The sequence below is a fragment of the Mustelus asterias genome, chromosome 26 (genome assembly GCF_964213995.1).
Source record: "Mustelus asterias chromosome 26, sMusAst1.hap1.1, whole genome shotgun sequence".
Classification (NCBI taxonomy): domain Eukaryota; kingdom Metazoa; phylum Chordata; class Chondrichthyes; order Carcharhiniformes; family Triakidae; genus Mustelus; species Mustelus asterias.
Genome location: NC_135826.1, coordinates 1045481 through 1069519, shown reverse-complemented (window position 1 = coordinate 1069519; position 24039 = coordinate 1045481). Strand labels below are relative to the sequence as shown.

At 44.1% G+C, this 24039-nt stretch overlaps 1 protein-coding gene across 4 annotated transcripts in view; it reads left to right on the top strand.

The window, feature by feature from the left end:
- Positions 1–12160: 12160 nt before the first annotated feature.
- Positions 12161–24039, top strand: part of LOC144479406 (DNA-binding protein RFX2-like) — a 135282-nt gene continuing 123403 nt past the window's right edge. The window contains exon 1 of one of the 4 annotated variants that reach the window (XM_078198042.1): positions 12161–12283. The gene's annotated coding sequence lies outside the window, so the exon portion shown is untranslated. Of the gene's footprint in view, positions 12284–15773; positions 15912–24039 lie in introns of those variants that run through there. The other 3 variants (XM_078198039.1, XM_078198040.1, XM_078198041.1) reach the window with 3 other exon arrangements.

The following is a 24039-nucleotide window of genomic DNA, read 5'->3' as shown; positions in this document are numbered from 1 at the left end:
GCTTCACCCGGCTCAGCGCCGCCACTACGCAGGCGCTCCTCTCCGCGCAGGCGCTCCGCCCTGTTCAGCGCCGCCACCGCACAGGCGCCCCGCCCGGCTCAGTCTCGCCACCGCGCAGGCGCTCCGCCCGGTTCAGGGGCGCCACTGAGCAGGCTTCAAGCTGCAGGCGCTGGGCCGCTTTGAGGCAATGTTCTATGGCCTTGTGCACTCTGATCAATGGCAGCTCCTTGGCTCATATCACACTCCAATAACTTCCTTCATCCTCTTTGCTTTCCTCTCCTTTTTTTTAATACTTTTCCAATTCAATCAAATCAAATCCAATTCAGAGTCTCAACAAGTTGAGACATTTCAGATCCAGGCTGACAAGACAGGGCGAGCGACCAAACCACCCTGTCCTGGGCCCGATCTACATGAGCCAAGCTGATTGGAGAAGGGGGAGTTTCCTCCTCCAAGACTTGAGCTCATTTGCATCTTAGCCAAAAGGCCGAGATCATAGAAATCATAGAAACCCTACAGTGCAGAAGGAGGCCATTCGGCCCATCGAGTCTGCACCGACCACAATCCCACCCAGGCCCTACCCCCACATATTTACCCGCTAATCCCTCTAACCAACACATCTCAGGGGCAATTTTAACCTGGCCAATCAACCTAACCCGCACATCTTTGGACTGTGGGAGGAAACCGGAGCACCCGGAGGAAACCCACGCAGACACGAGGAGAATGTGCAAACTCCACACAGACAGTGACCCGAGCCGGGAATCAAACCCGGGACCCTGGAGCTGTGAAGCAGCAGTGCTAACCACTGTGCTACCGTGCCGCCTTTAAAACTTCTCCCTTTTACTTTAAACCTATTTCCCATTGTAATTGATATTTCTACTCTAGCGGATGCTGCTTTTAGAAGGTTTACTACAGACCAAGTACTTTGTCTCCATGGAGCTCCATTTAATAAATCGTATTTTCTGAATCTCGAAGTCTGACTACTAGTGGATTTTTCCCACAACAAATGGCGTAGTCGGCTAGGATCCTATTACTGGTGAGACCGATTGGCCACGGTCGCAACCGGGGTAGAGATCGCGGAATCTGTGACAGTCAGACTGGATCAGGAAATACGGTTTACAAGGGGGAAACATTTGTACTGTTTATTTGTGATAATATTTGTTATAGTGATAAGTACTAACTGCTGATAGGAATAAATAACTGTGATTTGTGCTGATCGACAAAATTTTTTTTAAAAATTGCTTCATATGAAACATATGAAGCTTCAGTGCGACCTAATGACCTCAACCAAGTGCGGCCGACCATGGGCTGCCGACCATACTACACTTGATCTTAGCCAAAGGCCGAGAAGCGTTCCTCCTTGTTTTTAATCTTTCCGATGGTAGTCATGATGTGGAGATGCCGGTTAAACACAGTAAGAAGTCTAACACCAGGTTAAAGTCCAACAGGTTTATTTGGTAGCAAAAGCCACTAGCTTTCGGAGCGCCGCTCCTTCGTCAGATGGAGTGGAAATCTGCAGATTTAATTTAATCTTTCCTCTATAAAGTCTCATTTAAGTTTGCTTCCTCTTAAAATGTGCCCTGTCCAGAGGGCCTTTTCCTAATTATGTTCAGCCAATCTCTTTGCTCATTCACTCTCCCCAGCACTCTGATACCAGATAATTGAAAGATCATTAAACATCTTTGTGACTGTGGAAGGAAACGAGCATCTGGAGAAAATCCACACAGACACAAGGAGACTGCGTGTAAAAAATATTTTGCCTTTAAAACTTCTCCCTTTTACTTTAAACCTATTTCCCATTGTAATTGATATTTCTACTCTGGGAAAAAGACTGTCCATTTTACCCAAGCCTCATAATTTTTTAAACACCCTTCAGCCTCCAACGTTCAAGTGAAGACAAACCAAGTTTGTCCAATCTCTCCTCATAGCTAATACCCTCCAGACCAGGCAACATCCTAAAGTTAAAGTTTATTTATTTTGTCACAAGTAGGCTTACATTAACACTGCAATGAAGTTACTATAAAATCCCATAGCCGCCACACTCCGGCACCTGTTTGGGTACATTGAGGGAGAATTTAGCATTGCCAATGCACCTAACCAGCATGTATTTCAGACTGTGGGAGGAAACCGGAGCACCCGGAGGAAACACAAGCAGACACGGGGAGAATGTGCAAACTCCGCACAGTCGGTGACCCAAGTGGGATATCGAACCCAGATCCCTGGTGCAATGAGGCAGCAGTGCTAACCACTGTGGTACCATGCTGTCCTTGTGCCACCATGCTGCCCTCCTAGTAAACCCTCTCGGTACCCTCTCCAAAGCCCTCTTCTGGTAATGTGGCGACCAGAACAGTACGCAATATTCCAAATGTGGCCAAACTGAAGTTCTATACAGCTGCAACATGACTTGCCAATTTTTATACTCGATGCCCCAACCAATGAAGGCAAGCCTACTATATGCCTCCTTGACCACCTTATCCACTTGTGTTGTCATTTTCAGGGAACTGTGCACCTGTACGCCTAGATCTCTCTAATGTTTCAAAACGTTCTGCCAATTCTCTCCTGCATTAGACCTTTCAAAATGCATCACCTCGCATTTGTCCAGTTTGAATTCCATCTGCCATCTCTCTGCCCAAGTCTCCAGCCTATCTATATCCTGTTGTATCCTCTGGCAATCCTCACTATCCGCAACTCCTCCAACTATTGTGTCATCCATAAAGATTCTAATCAGACAACCTAAACCTATATCAGACTTTTATTTATTGACTGCAGCTCAGCCTTCAACACCATTATTCCCACAAAACTCATCTCCAAACTCTGTGGCCTGGGCCTTGGCACCTCCCTCTGCGACTGGATCTGAACTTCCTAACTCACAGACCACAATCAGTAAGGATAGGCAACAACACCTCCTCCATGATCATCCTCAATACCGGTGCCCCACAAGATTGTGTTCTCAGCCCCCTACTATACTCCTTATACATCTATGACTGTGTGGCCAAATTCCCTCCAATTCGACTTTCAAGTTTGCTGACGACACCACTGTAGTGGGTCGGATCTCAAACAATGACGAGACAGAGTACAGGGATGAGATAGAGAATCTGGTGAACTGGTGCGGCAACAATAATCTCTCCTTCAATGTCAACAAAACAAAGGAGATTGTCATCGACTTCAGGAAGCATAAAGGAGAAAATGCCCCTGTCTACATCAATGGGCACAAAATAGAAAGGGACGAGAGCTTCAAGTTTTTAGGTGTCCAGATCACCAACAACCTGTCCTGGTCCCCCCATGCCGACGCTATAGTTAAGAAAACCCACCAACGCCTCTACTTTCTCAGAAGACGAAGGAAATTTGGCATGTTGGCTACGACTCTCACCAACTTTTACAGATGCACCATAGAAAGCATTCTTTCTGGTTGTATCACAGCTTGGTATGGTTCCTGCTCTGCCCAAGACCACAAGGAACGACAAAAGGTTGTGAATGTAGCCCAATCCATCACGCAAACCAGCCTCCCATCCATTGACTCTGTCTACACTTCCTGCTGCCTCAGCAAAACAGCCAGCATAATTAAGGACACCACGCACCCTGGACATTCTCTCTTCCACCTTCTTCCGTCGGGAAAAAGATACAAAAGTCTGAGGTTACGTACCAACTGACTCAAAACAGCTTCTTCCCTGCTGGCATCAGACTTTTGAATGGACTTACCTCGCATTAAATTGATCTTTCTCTACACCCTAGCTATGACTGTAGCACTACATTCTGCACTCTCTCGTTTCCTTCTCTTTGAACGGTATGCTTTGTATAGCGAGCAAGAAACAATACTTTTCACTGTATGCTAATACATGTGACAATAATAAATCAAATCAAAATCAAAATGCATTCTCCTCCACATCATTTATACATATATTACGAACAACAGGGATCCCAGGACTGATCCTTGTGGAACACCACTAGTCACCGATCTCCAGTCAGAAAAACACCCTTCCACTGCAACTCTGTCTTCTATGGCCAAGCCATAGAATCCATCTTCCCAGCTCACCACGGATTCCATGTGACTTTACCTTTTGTATCAGCCTGCCATGAGGTACCTTGCAAAAGACAACATCCAGCATCCTGTCCTCATCAATCATCTTTGGCACCTCCTCAAAAACTCAATGAAGTTTGTGAGACATGGCCTCTCCCGCACAAAGCCATGCAGCCTATTGCTATTAAGTCCATATTTTTCCAAATGTGCATAAATCCTGTTCCTTGAGTTTTCGAGTGCATTAATCACATAGAACATAGAACATAGAACAGTACAGCACAGAACAGGCCCTTCAGCCCACGATGTTGTGCCGAGCTTTATCTGAAACCAAGATCAAGCTATCCCACTCCCTATCATCCTGGTGTGCTCCATGTGCCTATCCAATAACCGCTTAAATGTTTCTAAAGTGTCTGACTCCACTATCACTGCAGGCAGTCCATTCCACACCCCAACCACTCTCTGCGTAAAGAACCTACCTCTGATATCCGTCCTGTATCTCCCACCACGAACCCTATAGTTATGCCCCCTTGTAATAGCTCCATCCACCCGAGGAAATAGTCTTTGAACGTTCACTCTATCTATCCCCTTCATCATTTTATACACCTCTATTAAGTCTCCCCTCAGCCTCCTCCGCTCCAGAGAGAATAGCCCTAGCTCCCTCAACCTTTCCTCATATGACCTACCCTCCAAACCAGGCAGCATCCTGGTAAATCTCCTCTGCACTCCCTCCAGCGCTTCCACATCCTTCCTATAGTGAGGTGACCAGAACTGCACACAATATTCCAAATGTGGTCTCACCAAGGTCCTGTACAATCACAAAAAGCTAGCAGGCAAGTCCAACGAGTAGTTAAGAAGTCAAATGGCATTTTGGCCTTTATTGCAAAGGGGTTGGAGTTTAAAAATAGGGAGGTTTTGTTGCAATTGTACAGGGTGTTGGTGAGGCCTTTCCTGGAATACTATGTACAGTTTTTGTCCCCTTACCTTAGAAAGGATATAGTAACATTGGAGGCAGTCCAAAGGTGATTCGTCAGGCTAATTCCTGGGATGAGAGGATGGTCCTATCAAAAGAGGCTAAATAGTCTGGGTCAGTATTCCTTGGAGTTTAGAAGAATGAGGGGTGACCTTATTCAAACATACAAGATCCTGAGCGGGCTTGACAGGGTAGATGGTGAGATGTTTTCACTAGTGGGAAAATCTCAAACAAGGGGACGTAGCTACAAGATAAAGGGCCGTTCATTTAAAACTGAGGTGCGTAGAAATGTCTTCTCTCAGAGGATGGTGAATCTCTGGAATTCTCTGTCCCAAAGGGTGATGGAGGCTGGATCATTAGAAGTATTTAGAGTGGACATGGATAAATATTTGATAGATCAAGGAAGAGAGCTATGGGGAACTTTGATTTGATTTGATTTATTATTGTCACATGTATTAGCATACAGTGAAAAGTATTGTTTCTTGCACGCTATACAGACAAAGCATACCGATCATAGAGAAGGAAATGAGAGTGTGCAGAATGTAGTGTTACAGTAATAGTTAGGGTGTAGAGAAAGATCAACTTAGTGCAAGGTAAGTCTATTCAAAAGTCTGACAGCAGCAGGGAAGAAGCTGTTCTTGAGTCAGTTGGTACATGACCTCAGACTTTTGTATCTTTTCCCCGACGGAAGAAGGTGGAAGAGAGAATGTCCAGGGTGCATGGGACCCTTAATTATGCTGGCTGCTTTGTCAAGGTAGCAGAAGTGTAGACAGAGTCAATGGATGGGAGGCTGGTTTGCGTGATGGATTGGACTACATTCACGACCTTTTGTCGTTCCTTGCGATCTTGGGCAGAGCAGGAACCATACCAAGCTGTGATAAAACCAGATAGAATGCTTTCTATGGTGCATTTGTAAAAGTTGGTGAGACTCGTAGCTGACATGCCAAATTTCCTTAGTCTTCTGAGAAAGTAGAGGCGTTGGTGGGTTTTCTTAATTACAGCATCGGCATGGGGGGACCAGGACAGGTTGTTGGTGATCTGAACACCTAAAAACTTGAAGCTCTCGATCCTTTCTACTTCGTCCACATTGATGTAGACAGGGACATGTTCTCCTTTATGCTTCCTGAAGTCGATGACAATCTCCTTTGTTTTGTTGACATTGAGGGAAATTGCACAGAAAAGGAGTTGGGGCCGAAATAGATCAGCTATGATCGTATTGAATGGCGGGGCAGGCTTGAAGCGCCTGGTGGCCGACTCACTCACCTGAAGAAGGGGCTTGGAGCTCCGAAAGCTTGTGTGGCTTTTGCTACCAAATAAACCTGTTGGACTTTAACCTGGTGTTGTTAAACTTCTTATTGTGTTTACCCCAGTCCAACGCCGGCATCTCCACATCATGACCCTTCTTATAAACAAAGGAACAACATTGGCTATTCTCCGGTCCTCTGGGATGTCTTCTATGACTAAAGAGGATACAAAGATTTCAATTATGGCCCAACAATTTCCTCCCTTGCCTCCCTCAGTATTCTGGGATAGATCCCAATAGGTCTGGAGACTTGTCTACCTTAAGGGTTTTCAAAGCACCCAACACCTCTTCCTTTTTTATATCGACATGCCCTACAATATCAACATACTCCTCTCTAGACTCACCATCCACCATGTCCTTCTCCTTTGTGAATACCGATGCAATGTATTCATTAAGGATCTCACCCACTTCCTCTGGCTCCACACATAAATTCCCTCCATTGTCCTTGAGTGACCTACCCTTTCCTTAGCTACCCTCCTGCTCCTTATGTACATATAAAACACCTTGAGATTTTCTTTAATCCTGATTGCCAAGGACATTTCATTGCCCTTTAGCCCTCCTAACTCCTTGTTTCAGTTCCTTCCTATTCTGTTTATATTCTTCAAGGGCTCTGTCTGTCTTCAGTTGTCAGTGGGAAGCTTTCAAAAGTGTGTTAACCAGGGTTCAAGGTAAGCACATTCCTTTTTAAGTGAAGGGCAAGGCTGGTGAAAGTAGGGAACCTTGGATGACTTGGATATTGAGGCCTTGGTCAAGGAGAAGAAGGAGGCATATGACATGCATAGACAGCTGGGATCAAGTGGATTCCTTGAAGAGTATAGGGGGTGTAGGAGTAGAGTTAAGAGAGAAATCAGGAGGGCAAAAAGGGGACATGAGATTGTTTTAGCAGATAAGGCAAAGGAGAATCCAAAGAGGTTCGACAAATATATAAAGGGCAAAAGAGTATCAAGGGAGAGATCCTCTTAAGGATCAACAAGGACATCTGTGTGCGGATCCACAAGAGATGGCTGAGATCCTAAATGAATATTTCTCATCAGTATTTACTGTTGAGAAGAGCATGGATGTTAGGGAACTTGGGGAAATAAATACTGATGTCTTGAAGAGTGTACATAATTCAGAGAAGGAGGTGCTGGAAGTCTTAAAGCGCATCAAGGTAGATAAATCCCCGGGACCTGATGAAGAGTATCCCAGGATGTTGTGGGAGGCTAGAGAGGAAATTGCGGGTCCCCTAGCAGAGATATTTGAACCATCAACAGCCACAGGTGAGGTGCCTGAAGATTAGAGGATGGCAAATGTTATGCCTTTGTTTAACAAGGGCTGCAGGGTAAAGCCTGGGGAAACACAGGCCGATGAGCCTAACATCTGTAGTGGGTAAGCTGTCAGAAGATATTCTGAAAGACAGGATCTACAGGCATTTAGAGGCAAGGACTGATTAGGGACAGTCAGCATGGCTTTGTGAGTGGAAAATCATGTCTCATGAATTTGATTGAGTTTTTTGAAGAGGTAACCAAGAAGGTAGATGAGGGCAGTGCAGTTGATGTTGTCTACATGGGCTTTAGCAAGGCCTTTGATAAGGTACCGCATGGTAGGTTGTTGCATAAGGTTAAATCTCACGGGATCCAGAGTGAGGTAGCCAAATGGATGCAAAATTGATGACAGAAGATAGACGGTGGTTGTAGGGGGTTGTTTTTCCACCTGGAGGTCTGTGACCAGCGGTGTGCCTCAGGGATTGGTGTTGGGTCCACTGTTATTTTTCATTTATATTAATGATTTGGATGAGAATTTAAGAGGCATGGTTAGTAAGTTTGGAGATGACACCAAAATTCGTGCCATAGTGGACAGTGAAGAAGGTTATCTAGGATTGCAACGGGATCTTGATCAATTGGACCAGTGGGCTGACGAATGGAAGATGGAGTTTAATTTAGATAAATGCGAGGTGATGCATTTTGGTAGATCGAACCAGGGCAGGACTTACTTAGTTAATGGTAGGGCGTTGGGGAGAGTTATAGAACAAAGAGATCTAGGGGTAGAGGTTCATAGCTCCTTGAAAGTGGAGCCACAGGTGGACAGGGTGGTGAAGAAGGCATTTGGTATGCTTGGCTTCATTGGTCAGAACATTGAACACAGGAGTTGGAATATCTTGTTGAAGTTGTACAAGACATTAGTAAGGCCACACATGGAATACTGTGTTCAATTCTGGTCACCCTATTATAGAAAGGATGTTATTAAACTAGAAAGAGTGCAGAAGAGATTTACTAGGATGTTACCAGGACTTGATGGTTTGAATTCTGAGAGGCTGGATAGACTGGGACTTTTTTCCCAGGAGCGTAGGAGGCTTAGGGGTGATCTTGTACAGGTCTATAAAATAATGAGAGGCATAGATCAGCTAGATAGTCAACATCTTTTTCCAAAAGTAGAGGGGGGGGGGGCGGTCTAAAACTAGAGGGCATAAGTTTAAGGTGAGAGGGGAGAGATACAAAGGGGTCCAGAGGGGCAACTTTCACTCATAGGGTGGCGAGTGTCTGGAACGAGCTGCCAGAGGTATAGTAGAGGCGGGTACAATTTTGCCTTTTAAAAAGCATTTAGACAGTTACATGGGTAAGATGGATATAGAGGGATATGGGCCAAATGCGGGCAATTGGGATTAGCTTAGTAGTAAAAAAACTGGGCAGCATGGACCTGTTCCCATGCTGTAAACCTCTATTACTCAGTTTTCTAAACTGAATGCCTCCTTTTCCTTTTTGACTAAGCTCACAATTCCTCTCGTCTTCCAAAGTTCCTGAATCTTGCCATTCCGACCTTCATTTTCACAGGATTAGAGTCCTGAACTCTAATCAACTGACCTTCAAAATATTCCTACATGACAAATGTGGATTTACCCTCAAACAACTGCTCCAAATCTACATTCCCCAACTCCTGCCTAATATTGTTGTAGTTAGCCTTCCCAAAGTTTAGTTCTTTCACCCAAGGACTACTTTTATCCTTATCCATAAGTAAATTAAAAGTTACAGAATTATGGTCGCTGACCCCGAAATGCTCCCCCACTGAAACTTCAATTATCTGGTCGGGCTGATTCCCCAATTCCGGCCCCTTTCCTGGCTGGATTATTTACATATTGTTTCAAGAAACCCTCTTAGATGCACCTAACAAATTCTCCCCATCCAAGCCCATGGAACTAAGAGAGTCCCAGTCAATATAGGGGAAGTTAAAATCACCCATCACAACAACCCTGTTGCTTTTACATTTTTCCATAATCTGTCAACATATCTGTCCCTCTATATCCTGCTGGCTATTGGGAGGCCTGTAGTGCAACCGCATTAAAGTGATTGCTCCCTTCCTATTCCTGAACTCTACCTCTATGGCCTAAATGACAATATTGATTTGATTTATTATAGTCTCATGTATTAGTATACAGTGAAAAGTATTCTTTCACTGTGCCTGTCCTGGGAGTGTTTGATGCGGACAGTGCAGAGGGAGATTTACTCTGTATCTAACCCAGTGCTGTACCTGTCTGCTTCTTCCTGCTGCTGTCAGGCTTTTGAATGGACTTACCTTGCATTAAGTTGATCTTTCTCTACACCCTAGCTACGACTGTAACACTACAATCTGCATTCTCTCCTTTTCTTCTCTATGAACAGTATGCTTTCTGTATAGCGCGCAAGAAACAATACTTTTCACTGTATGTTAATACATGTGACAATAATAAATCAAATCCAAACCAATCTAATCTGATCTGATTCTTGCCCCTTAGATCCTCCAGGAGGAAACTGTTGCACCTGCAGGAAGCCCATGCAGACACGGGGAGATTGTGCAGACTCCACACAGGGCGGCACGGTAGCACAGTGGTTAACACTGCTGCTTCACAGCTCCAGGGTCCCGGGTTCGATTCCCGGCTCGGGTCACTGTCTGTGTGGAGTTTGCACATTCTCCTCGTGTCTGCGTGGGTTTACTCCGGGTGCTCCGGTTTCCTCCCACAGTCCAAAGATGTGCGGGTTAGGTTGATTGGCCAGGTTAAAAATTGCCCCTTAGAGTCCTGATGCGTAGGTTAGAGGGATTAGTGGGTAAATATGTGGGGGTAGGGCCTGGGTGGGATTGTGGTCGGTGCAGACTCGATGGGCCGAATGGCCTCCTTCTGCACTGTAGGGTTTCTATTCTATTCTTTCTTTCACAGTCACCCTAGGCTGGATTTGAACCCGGGTCCCTGCCATGTGTGGCAGCTATGCTAACCACTATGCCATCTTCTTTGTTGAATGCCTTTTTCAAATAAACCTATTTTGGTACTTTATTAAATGCTTTTTGAAGGACTAAATAGCCACTTGCTGTATTACCTTCATTAAACCCTCTGTTCCATTATCAATGATCTCGATCAGCTTACTCAGATATCATTTATTTTTAACAAGTTCAGGCAGCCTGTCTCTTCTAATCCCATGCTCTTCCAGGTAATTAATTATTCCTTGGACAATTATACCTTGTAGTTTTCTCATCACGAACAAACAGATCTCCAGTTACCAGGTTTGTTTTTGAGAAAGGTTGTAACATTTGCCCTTGGGACCACTCCCGTATCCTGGTAGGATTGAAAGATTATGGTCAATCTGCTATCTCCACTTTTGCTTTCCTTAGCAACCTAAGAGAATAACCACAGCCTTGCCAACTTAACCTTGTAACTAACACCTTAATACTGGAGCCAAACATCTTCTGATTATTTAAGAAGTCGCACAACATCAGGTTAAAGTCCAACAGTCTTTACTATAAAGACTTGATTACCTGTAAAGACTCGCATTCCAACCATTATCTTGCAATTATGTCTTTGTCTGTATATGCCGTGTTTGTGAAACCTACCTCTCCACTCACCTGATGAAGGAGCAGCACTCCGAAAGCTTGTGATTCCAAATAAACCTGTTGGACTTTAACCTGGTGTTGGGAGACTTCTTATTGTGCCCACCCTGGTCCAACACCAGCATCTCCACATCATGGCTTCTAATTATGAAGCTCAAGCTTCCAGATGCTTCAGTTACCTCTGAATATGTCCTGCCATCTTCAAAGATGCCTCCAACTCTGCACTCTCTTCAGAATTCTCTCATTAAGTCCATATTGTCTCCCCTATAACTTATGTCAAAATGCGTTACCTCGCACTTCTTTTTGTTAAATTCCATCTGCGTATTCAGCTAGTCTATGACCTGTGCAGGCGATTAATGGCATCTTCACCATTTGCCACTCTCCAAGTTTGGTATCATTGGCAAATTTTGAAATTTCCCTTTGTCTTCCAAGATCCATGGAAGGTACATATAGTGTTCCTACCACTGCCCCTTGGTGAACACAGTGGCTCCCACCCTCCAGTCCAAATTAACCATTCACCACACTGCTTTCTGTCATTCAGTCAATTTCTTTATTTCCACCTCCTCCGGGATGCTGACCCTCTTATTCTGTATGTGGGGGTTTTGTTAACCAGTCTGCTATGTGGTATTTAGTGAAAGGCTTTGATAAAACCCATCCAGACATCATCCAGCAGAGCCACACACTCAGTAAAATGGACAATCAGCCTTGCCACAGTGGTCAGAGGAACCACTTCACCACACCAGAATTGATGATGAAGGTAAAGTGAACACCATAGACAGAGTGAGGAAATATTTCATGTGAAATGCTCCACCCACCCGGAAATCCTAATATAGGCATGTTGAGTGGCAGGGATTCCAGCCTATAGGAATGCGTTGCTAGGACGGTGACGTTTTCGAGCAGCCAATCCGCATCCAGAGTCTGTTCACGGAAGCTGGCTGACGTTGGTGTGATTGGCAGCTCAATTCACCAATGGGAGCCCACGTCGTGTGGCTGACGTAGGACGTATAGCCAATGGTCGGACACGCTGCAGCGCACGGGCGGGTTTAGCGGGCGGTTGATGACGCGGGCGGAGATCGGTAGCAACTGTTGCCTTGAGAATAAACGCCATAGTCACGGTAGCCGTGGAGACTGTTACCCACCAACAGCTCGGGCCCGCAGCAAGGTGAGCACCGCTTCCCGGGGAGCCTGAGGCCTGCGCCGCCTCCCGGGCCAGGGCCGCCTCCTTGGCCGCCTGTCCCCGGGAGCCATGTGCGGCCCCACGCTCTGTTTACCGCCTCCACCGCAAAATGGCGGGTTCAGCCGGAGCGGCCCTTGGGCCCCGGGCAGGGAGGGAGCCGGGGCGGGGGGAGGAGGAGGAGGACCCCGGGCCGGGCGATGGGGCACCGCGGTGCGGGTAGGAACTCGGGGTTTGGGCCCTGAGGTCCCGGGGTCTCTCGTGGCGCTCTGCTTGGAGCGGGAGGCCGGCTCGCCCTGTAACCCCTTTCGGGGATGGGTATGGTGGGAGGCCGCAGCCCGGTGCTGTCAGTTAATGGTTAATGCTGGGTTAATGCTGGGCGGGGGGTGTTGTCCCTTTGACTGGGGGCAGGCTGGGTTGAGGGGCAGGGCTGTGGATGGTTAGGCTGGGGGGCAGGCTGGGTTGAGGGGCAGGGCTGGGGATGGTTGGGTTGAGGGGCAGGCTGGGTTGAGGGGCAGGCTGGGTTGAGGGGCTGGGCTGGGGATGGTTGGGTTGAGGGGCAGGCTGGGTTGAGGGGCAGGCTGGGTTGAGGGGCTGGGCTGGGGGCAGGGCTGGGGATGGTTGGGCTGGGTTGAGGGGCTGGGTTGAGGGGTTGGGCTGGGGGGCAGGGCTGGGGATGGTTGGGCTGGGGGGCAGGCTGGGTTGAGGGGCAGACTGGCAGGGCTGTGATGATGGAGTGACATTTGGAGTGGTTGATGCTCTGTCCAGGCTGAGTGATGGGTTTAGGTCCTCATGCCAGCCCCTTTATCTCTGCTGCCTGATTTGTGGATAGCTGCTTCATGTTTTCAATTATAATGCGAGAAAGTGGTCTTAACAAGCCCTGAATTAATTTTAGCGACTGACTGTATTTGTCCAGAGGTCTCTGTAGGACCAGTTTCCTTTTTGTCTCTTTTGCAGTTTGATATGTCTCTTGCTTTGCTTGTGTTTTTTTAGAATTATGTTTTCTTTGTGGTTTATACAAAGTCTAACAGGTGCTATAAAAACCTTTTTAAATAAAACTAATGAATCTACTGGGGTATTGTCAAGTTAACTCTATTATGAGAATATTATTGTCTGATACAATATTGTGTCAGACACAATCAGCTGCTGTGTTTAGAGATTGCGGAAAAAGGTGGGATGTGGCGAAGGAGGGTTTGGGTAGATGAGGGGGTGGATGAGGGAGTGGAGGGTGGACAGGGAGGGAGTGTTTGTTTTGTCAGGACTACATTTGGAGGGTCTGGGGAGTCAGTGTCAGTAATAATTACTCAGGCTTTGGAAGTAATTTAGCTCTTTCTAACTTTTCTGGGTAGCTAGTCTGTGAAGAGTCAAAATCATCTGAAGTCTCTAATTTAAATCAAAGTTTTGGATGGTTCCCATTGCAGGGTAATTCACAGAGAATTTCCTTGTGTCTGGGCCTCTGTCAGGTTCCCCAGCTCAATTTCTGAGGTATAATGTGGGAAAATATGAAGTTCGCTTTGGGAGGGAGAATAGAACAGCAGAACATTATTGAAGTTGAGAGAGCTCAAAGAATTCTGGTATCGAGCAATCTGGGTTTCCTGGCACATGAATCACAAAAAGTTAGAATGCAGGTGCAGCAAATGATTAGGAAAGTGAATTGAATGTTATTGTTTATGGCAAGGGAAAGGAATATAAAAGTAGGGATGTTTTGTTACGGTTGTACAAGCCCTGTTAGTGAGACACTAAAGAGTACTGTGTATGGTTTTGTTCTCATTTAAGAAGGGATATAAATGCATTATTTCAGAAAAGGTTGACTGGACTGATTCTTGGTTGGGTGGGAGTGTTTGCTCTTATGAGGGAGGATCGAACAGGCTGGGGCCTCATCCATTGCAGTTTGGAAGATTATGTGACCTGATTGAAACACACAAGATCCTGAGGGGATTCGACAGGGTGGATGATGAGAGGATGTTTCTCCCTGTGGGAAGCATTAGAACTAGGGGATGCAGCTTAAAACTAAATGGTATCCCATTTATGACATGGATGAGAAGATTTTTTTTCTGAGGGGCTTTCGTCTGTCAAACTCTTCCCCGGAGATTGGTGGCGGCAGGGTCATTGAATATTCTTAAGGCTGAGGTAGATAGATTCTTAACTAACAAGGGCGGCACGGTAGCACAGTGGTTAACACTGCTGCTTCACAGCTCCAGGGTCCCGGGTTCGATTCCCGGCTCGGGTCACTGTCTGTGTGGAGTTTGCACATTCTCCTCGTGTCTGCGTGGGTTTCCTCCGGGTGCTCCGGTTTCCTCCCACAGTCCAAAGATGTGCGGGTTAGGTTGATTGGCCAGGTTAAAAATTGCCCCTTAGAGTCCTGAGATGCGTAGGTTAGAGGGATTAGTGGGTAAATATGTGGGGTAGGGCCTGGGTGGGATTGTGGTCGGTGCAGACCCGATGGGCCGAATGGCCTCCTTCTGCACTGTAGGGTTTCTATGATGAAGGGCATCAAACATTATCAGGGGGTAGTTGGGAATGTGAAGTTGAGACCACAATCAGGTCAGTCATAATATTGAATGGTGGAATAGGCTAGAGGGGTTGAATGGCCTCCTGCTCCTAATTTGTATGTTTGTAGGACAGACAGAAGAGATGTAGAGTATAGGGTTGGGATTGTTTGACAGCGAAGCCACTGATTTTTGTGCAATTATGGGAACTTAATGTGCAAAATTCTGAATCTAGTAAAATGCTTCAAAGATGATGGTCTCAGTTTCTGCAGTTGTCTTGATGAGGGGTTTCTATGACGCAAAGCAAAATTCCATCCTTCTACAAATGCAAAAATACAAGCTGGATGCAAGGTTAAGTAGTATAGACTGGCATTGTCTTTTTTTGCGAGATGTTTGATGAATTTGCTTGCAATTTTATTGCCAAACAACACACCCAAGTCAGTCATTGTTTAGTTAAGATGGCCTTGGGATTCATTGCTACCAGCTTTGTAATTGTGCTGAGATTTTTCAGAGCTTCTATGAATTACTTCATCAGGGTCTGTTATAATCGAGCAGTTTGATGGGCTGGTGGCAAACACAATCTTAAAGTTGCCGCTACTTCTGGTTTGTGATTTGTACCGGCCCTGTGGTGTCCAAATATTTCAGCGTCTTTACCCAAGGATCAGAAAAGCTTAGAACAAGAAATACTTGCTATTTAACACATTTGAGTATCTTTTTGAAATGTACTGGGTGAAGCCACAGGCTGCAGTCAGAGTGCATCTTTGCTGGGGACCTAACTTGAGAATTGCAGTCATGGGAACACTTCTTCTTGGTCTAAAGTCAAAAGGTGGGAGAATATAGTTGGGCAATGTACAAATCTGCCAATGAAACATCAAAGCCTAAGCTCTTGTCCCTAACCATGACTGAGAATGTATAGATTGAATTGCAAGAAAGAAATGATAGCTAATTTTGTGTGTGCCTGTTGCTGAACAGCCCAGATCATTTTTGATGGCAGTTTAAAGCTCCTGAACCCTCGTAATGTGGAAACATACTGGTACATTGAGTGGCCAATCACTCTCGAGTCTCCCAGGGTCTGAGTACCGACTGTTGAATGCTGATGACTGGATTCACACAGAGTCCTGGCATATGTGAGTAGTCGGGTTTTTTTGAACCTTTTGATTTAATCATTTCGAGCTGAAACTATTAATATGCATCCTAAACTTGCATTCATATTCCATTAATGTACCATAGTTGTTGACTCCCAGTATAGAAAGACATTTCCATTTGCCACCCATGTTATGAATTCAGAATGCCAGATATAATTATACTCAACTCCCAGGGCTCAAAGTAGGCAACTATTTGAAACTTCAGCCAAACTTTCATATCTCCAATTCAGGTTTGAGATTGACTTGCTGTCTACAGACTTTCCTTTTAATGCAAGTCCACATGGGTTTTATGCTTGGATGTCTAGTCTTGCCAGCTTTTAAAATTATTCTGAACTTGAGAAACCAGGATTGCGAGGTTTGATTGTTGGAAGCAAGTGTGTATCTTAATCTTGTCCTTTTATATTTGTATGTATTTTGAAACTATGTAAAAATATTAATGGTTTTCTAGATTAAGTATTTGTTTTTATTGGTATCATTGGATGTATGAGTACTATAGTAATTTTAAAAAATCATTAATGGGATATGGGTGTTGCTGGCTGGGTCAGCATTTATTGCCCATTCCCAATTGCCTTAGAACAAGGAGCCCGTGCACCCTGGACATTCTCTCTTCCAGCTGCTTCTGTCGGGGAAAAAGTTACAAACGTCTGAGGTCATGTACCAACCAAATCAAGAACAGCTTCTTCCCTGCTGCCATCAGACATTTGAATGGACCGACCTCATATTAAGTTGATCTTTCTCTACACCCTAGCTATGACTGTAACACTACATTCTGCACTCTCTCCTTTCCTTCTCTGTACGGCATGCTTTGTCTGTATAGCGCGCAAGAAACAATACTTTTCACTGTATATTAATACACGTGACAACAAATCAAATCAAACTGGCTTGCTTGGCCATTTTGGAGGGCATTGTGACCCACTTTGCTGTGGGTCTGGAGTCACATATAGGCTGGGCCATGTATGGATGGCAGATTTCTGTCCCTAAAAGACGTTATTGACCCAGATCGGTTTTTACAACAATAGACAATGGTTTCATGATCACAGTTAGAATTTTAATTCCAGGTTTTTATTTGAATCAAATTTCACCATCTGCTGTGTGTGATTCGAACCATGGTCCCCAGAGCATTACCCTGGGTCTCTGGATTGCTAGTCCATTCATGATGAGTACTAGTTCAGTAACACGAACACTGGTAGCGTCGTGGTTGTGCTACTGAATTATTAATCCAGAGGCCTGATTTAATAACTGGAGTTCAAATCCCACCAAGGATTTAAATAAATAATTAACTAAATCTAATACCAGTAAGAGAATTTGTGGATCTTATCTGGTCTGGCCCACACGTGACTCCAGACCCACAGCAAAATGGTTGGTTTTTACTGTCTTCTGAAATATCCTAAGTTGCCACTCTTGTTTTATCAAAAACTGCTAGGAAAATTCACATAGACTGCTGTGGTTCAAAAAGGCAGCTCACCACTGCCTTGAGGAAAATTAGGCATTGGATGATAAATGCTGTTATCCCTACATCCTGTGAAAGAAACAATCATTACTTCAGTCTTGCAACCTTGACTCCTATTGGTAACATTCAATGTTATAACACCGTCACTCTCAGAGAACTATGTATTGATCCCAGTTTATTCACATTGTCTTTCAGTTGAATGTACATTCCTATTCCGTGGACCTTCTCCCAAAGTCTATTACTGTATACATCACTTTAAATTGCACATTCTACCTGTTTGTCCATTTCTGCTATCTGGACTTTTACAAGAGCAAAATCATTGGCAGCTGGTTTGCTTCTGAGTGAGAAGTCTGAGCCCAATTCCAAAATGGAAATGCACAATTGAGGCTGACAGTTGTGCAACAGACCACATTTGGGGCGCTTCATGTCGTTCTGGTCACCATATTATAAAAGGGATATAGAGGCACTGGAGAGGGTATGTAGAAGATTTACAAGGATGATGCAGAAATGCGAGGGTATAAAAATCAGGAAAGGATTAACGGGCCTCAAAAAGAAGGTGGAGGGGTGACCTAATGGGAGTCCTGAAAATTCCGGAAGGTATTGATAAATAGAGGGAGGATGTTTCCTCTTGTGGGGCAGAGCATAACTAGAGGCCATCAATATAAGATCGTCACCAAGAAATCCATTAGAAAATTTAAGAAACTTCTTGACCCAAAGTGTGGTGTTATTGTGAAACTCATCAAGGAAAGGTTGAAGCGAATAGTATTGATGTATTTCGGGAGAAACGCCATGCATGTGAAGGAGAAGAAAGTAGATGGTTATAATGGTAGATTAAAATTTGGAGAGATGTAGGAGGATAGAGTGTAGCACTGGCAAGGACTGGTTGGGCCAAGTAACCTGTTTCTCCTGTGTGTGTGTGTTGGATCCGTGCTTTTCTTTTTACTTTGCTGTTTTCCTCATTGTCAAACCTACTTTTATGTCTTCAGCAATCTTGCAATTATGTTTCTCATCCATTTACCAAGAACAAAAGTGCACCTAGCACTAACCCTTGGGATTCACCACTTGCAACCTCCCTCTAATCTAAGTGACTGTTTACTTTTTAGCAGCATGACTGACTAATAGAAAGCTACATTTATTCTTGAAGCTTCCTAACACGTCTCCCATATAACACCTTGAATCCCTTCTGAAAATTGTCGTATACTATATACACTGATTTCCACTGACAGAATAAAGGGAACTTTTATCTAATTTCCGAAATCCTTTCTTTGCTGCAGACACCATTGTGATATGACCAGATTATTCAGTAGTACTGAACACAATCTAGTTCTAATGTTTATTCCTCTGCACAACATTACCCGTGTAAGTTTTCATTTATACATTTTTGTTTGTTATTTCTGTAATGAAATGATTATTTTTCGTGGAGTGTTTTTACCAGAGGAAGGATTGGGATCTATTAATACCTTGCGTGCTGGTTTGAGTTGCAAATTCATACTGGCTCATTTGCTGTTTAAATTTGCACTTTAAAAAAAAACTTTTCACCCAGAGGGTGGTGGGAATCTGGAACGCACTTCCTCAAAGGGTGAACCATAGAATCCCTGCAGTCCATCAAGTCAGCACCAACATTCTGAAAGCTCATCTTACCCAGCCCCCACCCAATCCCTGTAACCCTACGCATTTAGCACGGCTAAACCACCCTCATCTTGGGACTGAGGGAGGAAAACGGAGCACCCGAAGGAAACCCACGCAGACACGGGGTGAACGTGCAGACTCTGCACAATGACTCGAGGCTGTAATCGAAACCAGGTCCCTGGTGCTGTGAGGCAGCAGTGCTAGCCACTGTGACACCGTGCTGCTGTAATTGTAGAAAATGGTATAATCAATACTGTGTGCATTGCTCCTTCCTTTCATTGTTTGAAGCAAGCATTCACAGCCTTGGCTAAGTTCAAATCTAACACCTTGAGCTAGTTTCACATCTTATTTTATCCGTGTATGTGCTGATTTGTGTAACCAGTCAATCTAGGGTTGAGTGTTTACTGTGTATGACTCTCGCAGGTAGTCCTGCTGTGAGTAGTGTTGACAGTCCCGTACAGTCTCGAATATAAGTGACCTGCTGTCTCCTATAGCCTAACATTTTGCCTTGTAATGTGGAGACAGCATACTAGTAATATTTTTTGGCAAATGCCCAATTGACTTATTTCAAATTCTAACAGATTTTGTAACAAACTAATTTTTCTTTGGGCTGGGTAAGTGGTACATTTCAGTATATAGCTGTACCTTTTAAATATTTTTACTGTGCATAATGATTACTTTTTATTAAAACCATATAATGTTGTCAGTAGGCAAATGATTTTCAGATCCTCTGCAATACAAGCAAGTAAAACTTTATTCCTATGTTAAATTCAGGACACATGCCAGTTGCTGTTTATTCCTTTGCCTTTCTGTTTCTTTGGGATGTGACTGATAGCATGGTGTTTCCAGATTCTTCAAAACTCTTAAATTCAATGTCTGACAATCTCAAAATTTAGCTCTCCTCGTAATGCTTGCACTTTTACAGGGACTGCAATATAACTACATCACTCTGGAAAGCAACTTTGGACGTCTACTTATCTGAAAAACATAACGGCTTATATGGCTGGTTCCACATCACAGTAACTTCATTGCAGTGTTAATATAAGCCTACTTGTGACACCAATAAATATAATTCTCTGCCAATGGAAGCACAGATCCTTGCACTATGTAAATGCTAGTTAAGTTTGAATTCTGGGCACTGCATTTTAGGCATGATGTCGAGGGCTTGGAGAGATTTACTGAGGTGAAGAGAAATCTTTGCTCTCGGTTGTTTAAACTTTAGAATTCTCTTCCCCAGACAACAATGGGGGCTGGCGATTGAATCTTTCTAAGGCGGTGTTAGATTTTTGATTGACAATGGAGTCAAAGGATATAAGGAGTAGGCAGGAAAGCAAGGGCTGAGGCCACATTGGATCAGCCATGATATTATCAAATGTTGGAGCAAACTCGCAGCCGAATGGCTCACTCGTTGTTTGTATGCTTGTAGCAGGAATGATTAAGGGGCAAGATGTGACAGATATGTTACAAATCATAAAAGGTTTGGGTAGCATAAATAAAGAGAAACTGTTTCTCATGGCAAAGTGGTTGGGAACCAGAAGGGACAGATTTAAGGTGATTGGCAAAAGAACAAGTGGTGTCATGACCTTTTTACATGAATGGTCATCTAGAATTTACTTCCTAAAATGTTGGTGAAATTGAGCCTTGGAGTGAGGACAGAGGAGGTTTTAGCGATGTCATTGAGGAGCAGGCATGATTCTGTCAGTGGCATTTTGCATATTCATCAGATGTGCAGTCTGAAGCTCATCTCTGCCGAATGTTTCATTGTTTGCTCATCAATGTGAAATTGGGTTTGAGGCAACTGAAGAAATAGTCATGTTGGTGAAGAGTTGTGTCAAGGTGATGGTTGTTGAGTGGGTCAGGGAACCAGACCTTGGAGCAAATGGATTTGAGCCATGTGCATATTTGGGGCGATTCTCAGTTCTACTCTCATCACAATGGTGTTGATACTATATATTGAATTATCTAAGGTTCTGGTGTAGAGGATGGAGGGACTCGGGGAATGCAATAATGTCAAAGGAGATGATTTGGTTTTCTCTTGTTTGAAATCATCATTGCCACTCAAGTACAAGGTAATGTTACCCAGTACACATCAACTGAAATCTGGCTGTTGTCTAGACCCTGCTTTAGGCTGACATGGGTTTCTCCTTTACTGGAAGAGTGTAAAGTGGTAGATTTAAGCAGTGCGAGGAGAGAAGTGGATTTAGAGGCAAGGTTTAGGGAAGAAATTTTAGATGGGCAAAGGATTGGTTGAAGGAATCCTTTTCATTGAGGCAGGTTGAGGGTTCAAAGATCTCGACCGGTTGTGTTTCCTCAAAAGTCAACAGTGAAAATGCATTTCAGAAGGTAAATTATTGACCCGCTGCCCTGAAGGTGTGAAATGTGCAATGTATATGGAAACTGTCCAAACTGTGTTGCACTTAATGACTCACCTTTTGGAGTGTGGTGACTATCATAGTTGTTGTCTTCATGTAGGAAACATGGCAGCTCGGTTTTGGTGCCGCAAGGTCTCGGACAGTAATTGATGTTTGGGATAAATATTGACCAGAATAACTCCCTTGCTCTTCTTTGAACTATTGTCAGGTTCTTTTACCCGAGAGGAAAGATGCGTCCTTGGTTTAATGTCTTATCTGAAATACAGGACAGTGGAAGCCTTGTCAGTACTGCAGTGAAGTGTCAGCCTTGATTTTTTTTTTACGCTCAAATCCTGGAGTGGGACTTGAACACAGAACCTTCTGACTCAGAGGCAAGAATGCTACCAACAGAGCCGCGGCTGACATTAGAATGGAATGTTATTATCCCCTACCGTGAGCTTTTTCCAGCTCTGCTTCCACCGATTGTTGCTCCTTGCAATGAACAGAAAAACAAAGAGCAGTCTCCCCTATGAGGAATGTCTTGCTGTTCCCCGAAAGCTGTGAATACTGGACTCTATGGTCATTTTAATCAATACCCTTGTGTTGCTTCACCAAAAAGGCTCATGTATAAATGTGACGGATTTTACTTTTTAGTCATCTGTCATCTGTCTTTACACCCTTCATTTGATGAATGTGGTATAAAAGGTTGCTGTACTCTAGTGTACGGGTTGCATGTTCTGACTTGTTTGTGAGAGTTGCTGCCGGTTTAATTCTAAGAATTTAACATGCAGTTAAACATGATTAGCCTTTGTGATGCAAAGGTGAAAGGAGATTTCTGCTCCTTTGCAACTCTGCATGGGGCCTGCAACCTGCCCCATAACATTCCACCCATTCAGTGTTGGATTTTGAACAAGTAAGGTGATTACTGCATTCTCTTTCTTTGCCCCACTCTGTTTAGCAGAATCCTATTCTTTGTTTTCTTAAACTGACTGAACCTCATTTGTGAGTTGGACAAGTTGACCACTCAATCTTTCAGTTATTGACAGTTTGAACAATATAATTATTTAAAATAGATTCACTAATTCACACAGTTTGTTGCCCCACCCCAGTGTTCAGTGAGCGCATGTGGGATGTTTCCTAGGCCTGTCTTTTGTCTGGAGGTTGATACCACATGGCAAGGTGCAGAAATTTAAAATGAACCATTCTCATTGAAGTGACCAGGTGACTTCAAGTTTGATGCTATGATATGGTGCTTTGAGCAGTCTGAATTGCTATTTAAGGTCAATTTTAATTTGAGCCAAGCAAAGTTTTCATTGAGTGTGGGCAACAAACCTACCCCTCTTAGTATCCTCTATTGCATTTACCCGTATCCAGACAAATTATGGTTGCTTTAGTTATTCCCATCATGCATTGCTGCTTGTAGTGGAAGTACGGAAAGAGACTTCCCAATGAGATCTGTTCTGAAACATACTTTTATGTTGATGTCTATCTTGTGAACTGTTTGTCTTTGAGTTTATCCATGGATCTAGATTGCCAGTTTAATGCTTGTCTGTTCAGGGTAAGCTCCATGTGTTTAAAGCTGAACCTTTAAATAGGAGTCTTTCAGGATCATATTCTGGCTTTTTACGTGGCAGTGTGGGTGGGCTGCTTTTACTAATATTAGCCCCCGATTATGCATTAAATTAAATGCCAATCCAATGGCAACATTCATAATCAGTTGAATTCAAATCTTCTTTCCGTGCAAGTCCAATAATTGGGGTATTTTCAAAGAGTTTGCTATTTATTGTTGCTCCATATTCTCATTTCCACCACCCCAGCTGTCAAAGGGGCTTTCAATCCTTGGAGAACATTTTGGGGATAGTGATCATAACTCTATCTCCTTTACATTAGCATTGGAGAGAGATAGGATCAGTCAAGCTAGGAAAGTGTTTATTTGGAGTAAGGGCAATTATGAGGCTATTAGGCAGGAAATTAGAGGCATAAACTGGAAGGAGGTTTTCTGAGGGAAATGTACAGAAGAAATGTGGCAATTTTTCAAGGAACATTTGTCTGGAGCTCTGCACAGCAACGTCCCAATGAGACAGGGGAGGTGTGGTAGGTTACAGGAACCATGGTGCACGAAAGCTGTAACGGATTTAGTCAGGAAGAAAAGAAAAGCCTACAAAAGGTTCAGGGAGCTAGGTAATGTTAGAAATCTAGAAGAGCATACGACTAGTAGGAAGGAACTTAAGAGGGAAATTAGAAGAGCAAGAAGGGGTCATGAGAAGGCCTTGGCAGACAGGATAAAGGAAAACCCCAAGGCATTCTACAAGTATGTTAAGAGCAAGAGGATAAGATGTGAAGGAGTAGGACCTATCAAATGTGACGGTGGCAAAGTCTGTATTGAACCGGTTGAAATAGTAGAGGTACTCAATGAATACTTTACTTCAGTATTGACAGTGGAAAAGGATCTTGGTAGTTGCAGTGCAGACTTGCAGTGGACTGAGAAGATTGAGCATGTGGACATTAGGAAAGAGGATGTGTTGGAGCTCTTGAAAAGCATCAAGTTGGATAAATCGCCGGGACTGGATGGGATGTACCCCAGGTTACTGTGGGAGGCGAGGGAAGAGATTGCTGAGCCTCTGGTGATGATCTTTGCGTCATCAATGGAGACGGGAGAGGTTCCGGAGGATTGGAGGAT